Source organism: Palaemon carinicauda, chromosome 13 (genome assembly GCF_036898095.1).
Source record: "Palaemon carinicauda isolate YSFRI2023 chromosome 13, ASM3689809v2, whole genome shotgun sequence".
Taxonomy (NCBI): Eukaryota; Metazoa; Arthropoda; class Malacostraca; order Decapoda; family Palaemonidae; genus Palaemon; species Palaemon carinicauda.
The window spans coordinates 108,951,850-108,962,858 of NC_090737.1; positions in this window are offsets into that span (position 1 = coordinate 108,951,850).

Consider the following 11,009-nt stretch of genomic DNA (forward strand, 5'->3'; position numbering starts at 1 on the left):
CTTCCTTAGGAAGAGTTGACATTGTACCCTAAGGGGATGGTGGTAGAGATGCAAAATTTGTTCCTTTGCGGATACGACTGTTATCCAATAGTTAATAAGAGTAGTCACATTGGGGGATATGTCAGAAATTCTTACTGATTTTGGTGACTCTTATACAAACTTTGCTTTATAATGTATAGGGCAAGACCACTATACAAGCTTGTCATTTTGTCATCCATAGTTATTATGTACTCCTCGAGACTTTTTCCAGAGTCTAGTACGACTCTTCCCTGTAGGGGGCAGGAAGCACTAACATAGTATATGCTTAGATGAAATGATATATGACGGTAACATCATAGGTCTCTAGGTCTAGACGGACCAGGAAAATATTTTCTTGAGAGTACGGCACCGGTTGAGAATCCCCAGATACAGTAATGCTCTGGTAAACTTTCATCAGGACGACATGGCCTGAGCCCAAAAAACGGACGCGAAAAATCAATTTTTGGGTGAGGTAGCCATGTCGTCCTGATGGACCCGCCCTTCCTTTTATTGTAAAAGGGCTTATCGACCCCTCCCTATAATATAGTATCTGTAGCACCTCGTATATCGCTACAAGGAATAAAGTGGGCGCTACTGCCTTCATCAGATACACACTGGAAACGGAATAGGAGAGATGCCTAATGAGCGGCTCTCTTTTCATTCTCGTTTCAGATTATTGTCACTGTAACCCCTCAAAGCATTAATACTGTTCGGGGTGAAGATAGCTATGTGACGTGTCAAGAATACGTCCTCTGATATCATGCGATATCCCTGTGAGATTTATTTAGGGATATTCGCTCCAGGAGTTAGAATTCTGGATACCTTAAGGTAGGATTCTCTTGGAGTATCACTGTAGTCGAATATACCCTAGGAAGCTACCTTTTAGGAACTTCCATCAGGACGACATGGCTACCTCACCCAAAAATAGATTTTTCGCTTCGCTCAAAATCTGTTTAATTTGCATGCTCGATAGATGGCCCTAGCAGTAGAGTACCAGATTTAAAATTATCTCAATAATCCACTAATTATAATTTCTATTGATTCATTTAGTTACTATTGTTAACACACTATACTCTATATCATGAAAAATCCTGTATCACTTAAATACAAATAAGTTTTATTCAGCACAAAAGTATTCAGCTTATACGTCGAAGGATTTGCTGAGACAAAAAAGCACACCAGTGCATGCAGCTGTTACGGATGTACATTTAGGTAACTCTTTATTGACATCCTACATATAGCTACCATATTCAATACTGGATACGATAGGGTGCTAGCACAGTTCATCCTGTGAGCTCCATATACAAAGTATATTTCGATGTAAGGGTTATTTAAAGTCATATAAAGGTTACTCTCAATGATGTATTCCATACTTTTTTTTTTTAGAAAGGTGGTCTTTGAATTGCGCTGGCTTAACATGCCTATTTTAGTAAAAAGGGCTATCCTAAAACAAACCATATATCCTGCGTTCACACTTGTTGACCTGCAAAGCCAGTATAATCATAGATAGACAAATTTGCTGTTTACATGTACAACAGACTGAATACGGTGAGGTATAAATAATGCCTATTTTTCCATGACGACGCTACCAGAAACACATGGGAAATCCTGTGATCAGGAATTTTTCAATGAATTAGAGCTGCATAATATTCTTTGATGATATATGTTTATAAAGACTAATCATACATTGGGTTATTCAAGGAAGCCACTTAGCATTGGTAGATATGCTGTTGCATTGACCAAATATCAATGTTCAAATGGATGGTCCTTAACCATAGGCAGCTTTATCCAATGCACACTCCAAAATTTCAAGTGTCAAACATCGACAAAAGCAGAAAATCGGGGCGTTTCATGAAGATACAAACACTGAAGAAAATCCAGCTATCTAACAAATCACATCTCAAGAACTTTTCTGTCCGGTTTGGTTATATGCTGCACACTGAATATCACAGGAAGGGACTGGTGGACAAGCTCTCTATCTTATGGAAGTCATTTATTAGGCGGAAAATCCCTCCGAGGAGAATATTTAAAACTTTCTGATCGAAGACCCCGGAGATATAGTTGACCCTATAGTCATTGAAATATTGCACACTGTCAAGCAAATTGTACTAAAACCATTCAATACTGCTCCTTGGGAATCATAAAAAAACAAAAGTTCCCAAGGTAAAGGAAGTCTCCCTGAAAAATACTGCAATGAGAAGCTGCCCCCCCCCCCCCCAAAAAAAAAAGATTAAAAAAAAAAAAATTTAAACTGTTCCATTGAGTTAGTTATAGGTTGCTTTAAACTAGGCAGTAAAAAAAATTATTCGTTTGCAAGGAAGCCATTCAATATAAGATTGGACCTTTTTAAGCAAATAGGTTAAGTGTACTTTTGTATGTTTTCAAGATCAGTATTTATTAGATAGAGATACCTATAAAAGATAGTTACTCCATTATCTTACTGTACTTTACTGGAATATGTATGAGCCATGTGTGTATGTTCTAGTAACATGGCTGCCGCCAGTGAATCAGAGGCGCTTCAAAGTCAAGTATACAATAATTCAATTAATTTTTCAGTGTTTATAATTATCACAATTATCACTTTTTAAATAACTCTAAAAAATATAATACATATGAGATTTATTGAATATAACCCCATTGAAAGTGATTTTCATCAATTGACACGGTTCTTCCACAAAATAATTATTGTTAAAAAAAAAACAACAGATTTATCTCACCAATTATGATTTTTTTATAGCATTAGAAGATTTAGCATAATTAATTACAAACAATATAATTTTTTCTTACTTTGCTGAGGAAATTGTTGCTTAGTTTAGATAAAATATTTACATCATCTTCACATCCGAAAATTATCCCTTCAAAATTAAAAAAAGCTGCGATTCATCGAGTAGTATTTATGAAGTAACTGGTATACTGCTGAAAATTGAACAATACTTTTATGTAATTAAAATGCTAGCTAAAAGAACGTTATCGGAATTGGTCGTCAATAAAAAGGCAGCTTTCATGATAGTGTTTGGCAGAATCCTTCAACCTAGACTATACCTCGATCAGAACCAATACGCGTAAAATGCTTGGTAGGAGAATAAAGGCGTTGGTTAAGTGCAGAGAGAATCGTTATTGCAAACTGGTTCCATTCTGGTCTTGATGTGTTTACTGATCCAGAGTAGATGTGATGGGTGACTAATCAGAGAAGCCAGGGGTATCGAGAAGATAACCAAGATGAAAGAAATGAAAAGCGAAACATATTTAACTATTTTTCTTATATAAAAATACCGATATAAATCAGATATGGATAAAAAAAAATTTTACTCAAAAAATCGTAATAAAAAGGAAACTATTAAAAAATATAATAAAATATAAAACATGTAAGGTACTCTCAAAGCTATTCAATATGACAGAAGATAATTAAAAGTTGAAGCGATCATATTTATCAACATTTTTTTTTTTACATACAATTGAAAAAAACTCGATGTATTCTATTTTAATTTTACATAAGAGGTGCTGTTAGTTTTTATTATATTTTTATTTTATTAATAGAGAATTTGAATGAGTATACTTCGTGTAAATATCTGTAATTTTAATTCTACTAACAAAAGTTACTGGTTGAAGAAAACATGAAATAGTTATCTTGAAGAATGCACCTTCCTAGTCCCTTTTTTTATATGTAAACTAAAAAAACCAAATTGGCTATGCTTGCTGCCCTCTGAGGTAAACGGCCAGTTATTTTGTTACTTAACTAGTTATGTTGTTAAGCTTGTGGATTATGAGGAAAAATTTACTTTTTACGACTGATACACTTTTCTCCGGCCACCTTTACTTAATCTTATGTATACACACACACACACACACACACACACACACACACACACAAACACACACACACACTCACACACATACATATACATATATATATATATATATATATATATATATATATATATATATATATATATATATATATATATATATATATATATATATATATATATATATATATATATATATATATATATATATATATATATATATATATATATATATATATATATATATATATATATATATATATATATATATATATATATATATGTATATATATACATGTATATATATATATATATATATATATATATATATATATATATATATATATATATATATATATATATATATGTATATATATATACGTGTCGCTGTTCCTATCTCATAAAGGACGATGGTTTCAAACAAGTCCTTACTTATGTCTAGGTTTTGATCAATATCTTCACCATGCTGGCCAGTGCAGAATGGTGATGGTGGGGAAATTTAGCTTGATTGCTCATAGTATAACAACCTAGAATGGGTGTCCCTGACTAGTAGAGCTTTGCTCATCATGGCAGAAACACAAACCCTGTCAACACATTGTGGTATGTCATTAGTTCAGAAATAGAAAGAGTAATTCATCAGATACCAACTTCCCATTGGAAAAGAACGCCTGGGTTAAGTTGCTTAGAATGTAAGTGCTCTAAATAGGTTTGGTTCTTTTGAATGGGTACAGATTATATGAATTATATTGATGTGTGAAACACATTCTTAAACTCAGGTGCATGGGTATTAAGTCTTTTTAGAATATTATATTTGTAGTGTATTTCAGTCACCATTAGTTTGTAAAAAAGAAAAGAAAAAAAAATAGAATGTGTTGTTTTTTTAACCAAATATAGTATTCATCTTGTTTTTTTAGAATAATCCTATCACAATTTTCATGATATTTTTAATAGGTAAAAGTTGTTCCTCTCGATTTTGTTATTGATTACCATGAACCACTTCGTATAAAGTTAATAACATAATAATAGTATGTAGCCCATTCTACTGAAGTTGAATGAGAGTCATTTCTGAAATGTAAAGCCATAGTTTGCTGGGGAAAAATCTTTGGTGACTCCAAATATATTTTTTTCCCTAAATACACCATTGAAATATGTACGAAATGTGGTGTTCAAATAAAAACATTGCCTTTAGGCTAATATATTGAACTATGCTTCTGAACTATATACATGTTTTATCACCTCTGTGCCCAGCAACTTAACTTTTTTTTACAGGACCCCATTTCATAAACCTTCGAGGACGATGGGGGATCATATATCTTTCATAAATTATTTTGCAAGATCTCATAAAATTTATGATTTACTTTCCAATTAATGATTTCCTGCAAATGCCAGCTTATATTGATCATAATTTACCTGAATGAATCGAGATGATATATAATAATATAAAAATAAGATATTAAGAAAAAAATAAAATCATTCTTAATCTATCTAGCATTGGTAATTTCCAAAAAGGTTTTTAAAGAAAAACAAAAATTAAAGAGGTCAGATGTACTTCAAAAGACCTACATATTTTCATTTCCATAACTGAAGGGAAAGCATGTGTAATCCATAGAGTTTTGTTTATATATTATTGTTTATAAACTAGCAAAGTATATTACCCATAAATTTAATTTGATTTCAGAATATTATAACACAAAATGAATATGAACACATACTTTGAAAATAACTCCCATTGGAGAAATACTAAATAATTATTCCCCATTGAAAATTATCTAGTTTAGGAAGTGATATCTAAATACATTCTGGATTTTCTCACAACATATCTATTATTCAAGCTTCAATTTATCTGTACAGTTTCTACAATGTACTACGTACCTTTTAAATAGATCTTGTATCATCCTTTATTATTATTCTTATTATTTCTTTCATCAATATTTCATTTTTATCAATTGTTTTGGATATAGAAAAAAAAATGGAAATAAGTTAGCTAGAAAATCCTAAAATCAAAACACTAAAAGAGAAGGATAGAAAAATATTCAACCTTTTAACAGAAAATAAAATCATGTTCCAAAAAGACTTTCAAGAACTTTGCTATTTCCAAAGTGAACAACTGCAGCAGTAAGATAAAACGTGTTATTTTTTCTGTATCTAAGCAAAAATTAGCAGATTTATTTATTTTTACTGATTCATATTAACTATATTCTGGAGTTTTTATTTGTGCCATATATAGAAAAGCAATAGGTATTCATATATGTTTAAAATAATTGAGGTATAAATAACTTTGAAATAGCAATTACTAGCTGTTACTTATAAAAAGTAAAAAAAAAAAGAGAAAATATCCCGGATACATCAGTAAGCATTGAAATGACAAGTAAGTGATTCTGATACCAGGCTTCTTTGATTATAGCAGTGACTTTTTGAAAATAACTAAAATTTATATGGAATAAAACATAATTATATATGAAAACAAATATAATGCACCTTCAGATATCACAGCGAAAAAATCTACCCGACTTTCAATTTAGGAGGTGAACTCCATGAAAAAGACCCATGACGAGAGGGTTTCAAACCACCAGGTAGACGCAGTAACTCTAATCCCCCGATCCCATTCAATCCCCTTCAACAGCCTTTGTAAATCTTATTCCCTTGACGTGAAAGATATCCCTGACTTTCCTTTGTTTGTGGCCTAACCAGTTTATTGTGTTTATGAATCGTTACTTTAAAGTGGTAGATCAACAGTTTTAGGAATGCATGTTATAAAGAGGGTAAAAGTAGAATGACTGATTAAAGAAAAATTGATAACAGAAATTATTTGAAACTGTTTGCAATTGTTCAATTGTATATGAATATTCAAATAAATCCTCCTCTGAAATGTCTCCTGGTGCTGGACAACGCCCCTGCTCACCCTCCTGGCCTCGAGGACATCATTCATCCTAACGTCTTCATTAAGGTTTTCTATCTGCCACCAAACACCACCCCTCTCCTCCAGCCTATGGACCAGCAAGTGATTGCCAACTTCAAGAAGCTTTACACGAAGCATCTGCTCAGAAGATGCTTTGAAGTGATTGAAAGCACTCAACTCACCCTCCATGAATTTTGGAAGGGGCATTTTGACATCGTTCAATGCCTGAAGATGATCGACACAGCTTGGAATGAGGTTTCACGGCGCACCTTGAACTCCTCATGGAAGAAACTGTGGCCAGCTGTTGTAGCACAACGAGACTTTGAAGGTTTCGATCCCTCAACCGAAGACGAGGCCGTTGATGATCCTGCCCCAGAGGGTGATGTTGAGGAAATAATTTCTATCGGGAGGTCCATGGCGCTAGTTGTCGATGAGGCAGAAGTCCATAACCTTATCGAGGAGCACAGGGAGGAGCTCACGACTGAAGACTTAAAGGAGTTGGAGGCAACGCAATTGACGATCATTCAAGAAGAGCACAGCCCTAGTGGAGGCGAGGAAGGGGGGGGGGGAGACTGAATAAACGACATCGTCGGAAATAAGGGAAGCTATCGGTTAGTATGAAAACCTTCCGAGATTCATTGGAAAGAAACACCCAGAAAAACTTCACACAAGTCGTCTTATGCAGAGTGTTAATGATAAGTGTACTAGTCATTTTAGGAATATGTTGAGGAATCGTCAAAAACAGGCTTCTTTGGATAGATATTTCTCCAAAAGAGAAATGTCAGAAAGCAAAGACGATAATAGTGATTCTATCAAAAGAAGCTAAAAAAGAGTAATTTTTTAAGTTCTAAAAAAAATTCATAAAAAAAAAAAAAAATCAGAAGACAAAAATAATGATTTTTTTTTTAATATTAAGTGTTTATTAGTAAGAATAGAAAAAAAATATGAATATTATCCTTTCCTATTTTATGTTTTCTAAATATGTATACGATAATCACACCTTATTTTTTCTAATTGTGGAGTCTTCTAAGCGCAAACCAGATTTCCTATCGCTAGGTATATTTTTTTTTTCACAATAAAGTATCTTTTTTTTATATTTATAACATGAGTTAGGTCTTGTTATTATTGATATAATTGTTTCATCTGTTTTCAGGAGGGTGTTGACAACAATTTTTTAGTATATTCAATCAATCAGTTACTTTTGTAGTTTCATCGATAATGATTCATAAATGTAATTCAATAGATATAAGTATTTAAGTCTCAAATTTAATAACATTGAACACAGATTATTGTTGTAACGGAAACATCAACTTATAAAACAATTATGATATCACTAACCTGGCAGTGGTGCATTATGGTAAAGATTATTAGTTGTGTTAGGCTGCAACAACAATGGAAGTTTCGTAAAATTATGTGCAAGAATCCTTGTACCCAGAAAACTTAGAAGAAAATCAATATGCACAGTGACTCGTGGAGAAACCAAATGCGTTGTTTACACGTAGAGGTAATCTGTATTGCAAACATGTTTTATTTCAACTTTGATGATTTTATAGTTCTTGGTATCAATAGGTGGTCACTCATAGTTTGTGAGGGGATGTTGAAAACATCTAAGACAAATGTGCAGCAGATGAATACTAGATTATCTATCTTGGTTAATGAATCACTACTAAAGGTAAGCAAAAATATTAAAATAGGGTTTTTACTTTATTCATATATATATCTAGTGTTAAAAAAACGCAAATAATTATAAGAAATATATTCTAAAGAATATTTCTTAATAACAGAAAGGACGTCTGGAATTCAACCAAAATGTCATAAATGACAGAAGGCTTCAAAAATTCAAAACAAAAACTATTTTTGTTATATTGAAGAGGATGTGACATAGGCTATCATTAATACTATAAAATTATTATTATTATTATTATTATTATTATTATTATTATTATTATTATTATTATTATTATTATTATTATTATTATTATTATTATCATCATCATTATTATTATTATTATTATTATTATTATTATTATTATTATTATTATTATTATCATCTAAAAACTTTTTACTATGATTATAAACATATAGGAAGCTAATTTCCTTCCACGTGATAAAAACGGTGAGTTTCAACTTTGACTTTAAACAAACACTAAGTAAATTGTCAAAAATAAATACGTGTTGATGGAAGTTTGAGCAAATGAGTTCAAGAAATGTAGTTTTCGTGTCCCTTTTCTGGAGGTACACAATTAACATCAAACAGGGTGTGTTTGTTTGCCTCTGATGTAAGGAGCTTATTATCTGGATACTTGACTAAAGATTATCTTGAGTTTGTTTGCTCAGACGAACTTTTCCAGTTTACGACTAATGCACCATCTCTCCTGGAAATATTTACTACCCCTCCATTCCCTTTTTTTTTCTTTTTACTATTTGTGTTTTTTTTTTATTATTATTATTATTATTATTCCTCTGTCGTGGTTTTATACGGAAATTATCGCAGAACGTAAGACCCCATTTAACAACGAAAAATTGTCTGATTTAGAAGAAAGTTTTCCACTTTTCCTTTAATTCTTTTTGAACAGTTGCTCAAAAGTATCATAATGAGACCGACTATAAAAACTGAATCTCAAATATACTACTTTTATTTTCTTAATTATTATTATTATTATTATTATTATTATTATTATTATTATTATTATTATTATTATTATTATTATTATTATTATTATTATTATTATACTTTTTTATTATTAATATTTTTTGGTGACTTTCAAAGAGTGTTTCTGTTGGCTGTTTACCACAAGCTTCCCCACTTAATATTACAGTAGAAACATATCAATAGTTGAGTTTTAGTTGCATAAACCATATATCTGTCTTGATGTTAAGATAAGAATTCCAAAATTCAGTAAAAATAAGCTTAAATGTAAAAAGTATCAATACAGTTTCTACGGCCTTTAGGAAATTAACATATAATCTTGACATATCGTCAAAGGAATCTCTCTCTCTCTCTCTCTCTCTCTCTCTCTCTCTCTCTCTCTCTCTCTCTCTCTCTCTCTCTCTCTCTCTCTCTTTAAGGTTCTCATTAGACTAATCTGTTCAGAGAACCAAAAATAGCTGCGGGTTAAAAATTAATAGGCGTTGATTTCAAAGACGTCTTGCATTTTTGAAGCATGTTTTCGGAGAGCAAATATGTTGGAGCAGTTAAAAGAGACTCCGAGTACATTCAAATTTCTTTTGATACCCAAAGTTTCATGAAATATGGAACATTGAGTAGTGGGAAGAACGTTAAGAAGAGATTCATATCATCCCATTAGCAAAAAAGAAAAAAAAAAACTTTCAGAACATATAGAAATAGCATTGAAACTTAACATTCACATAAAAACTAGAATTCACTATCGATAATGAAGAATATTTGATATGTTAACCGTCATATTAATCTACGCTAATCATTTAAATCAAATAATTTATAGAATTAAAGACTGCAGGTGTGTAAAGGTTTTATATATTTCTTAAAAAAAAACTCCATTATTATCATTTTTTTTCTTGATATATGTATATATATATATATATATATATATATATATATATATATATATATATATATATATATATATATATATATATATATATATATGTGTGTGTGTGTGTGTGTGTGTGTGTGTGTGTGTGCGTGTGTGTGTGTGACATATTAGTGACCTCGTCTTTTTAGGCATCAATTAACTTTTATTAATGCAATGGTATTCAGGGTTTAAACTATTAAGGTAATTGAATTTCTTACTTTTTTGAGGACACCTTAATCATATTCTCAATACAAAACACAAAAGATATTTTTTTTTTACTTAAAAACTAAATCAAGCAATCCTTCACCAAAGACGCTTACCGCTGTAATGAACCCTAATGAAAAGTATGAATAAAATACAGTTTCGACAAAGACTGGAAGAAAGTCATGTTACTTCAATCATATGCTATGTACGTGGTCTTAAAGTCGGAAATCCTTGCATAGTGGGTAAAATGTTGAAGTGAAAGAATTATGAGTCTACCGCCAAAAGTGTTTTACGGTTTAACAATGGCAGCTCATGTGTCCACACACCATTCGGGGAATAGGATTTAAAAAAAAAATCATTATAAAACTTTAAAACACTAGAATTAGGTCAGAAAAGGTAATTTAGCGGAGAGAAAAGATTGTATACTGAATGAATAAAAAGATATGCAGCAAAATGACACAAGATTTGAAAAACGACTAGTATAGGAAATTAAAAGCCAGTCGCAAATAATGCAGTAAATGAAAGAAG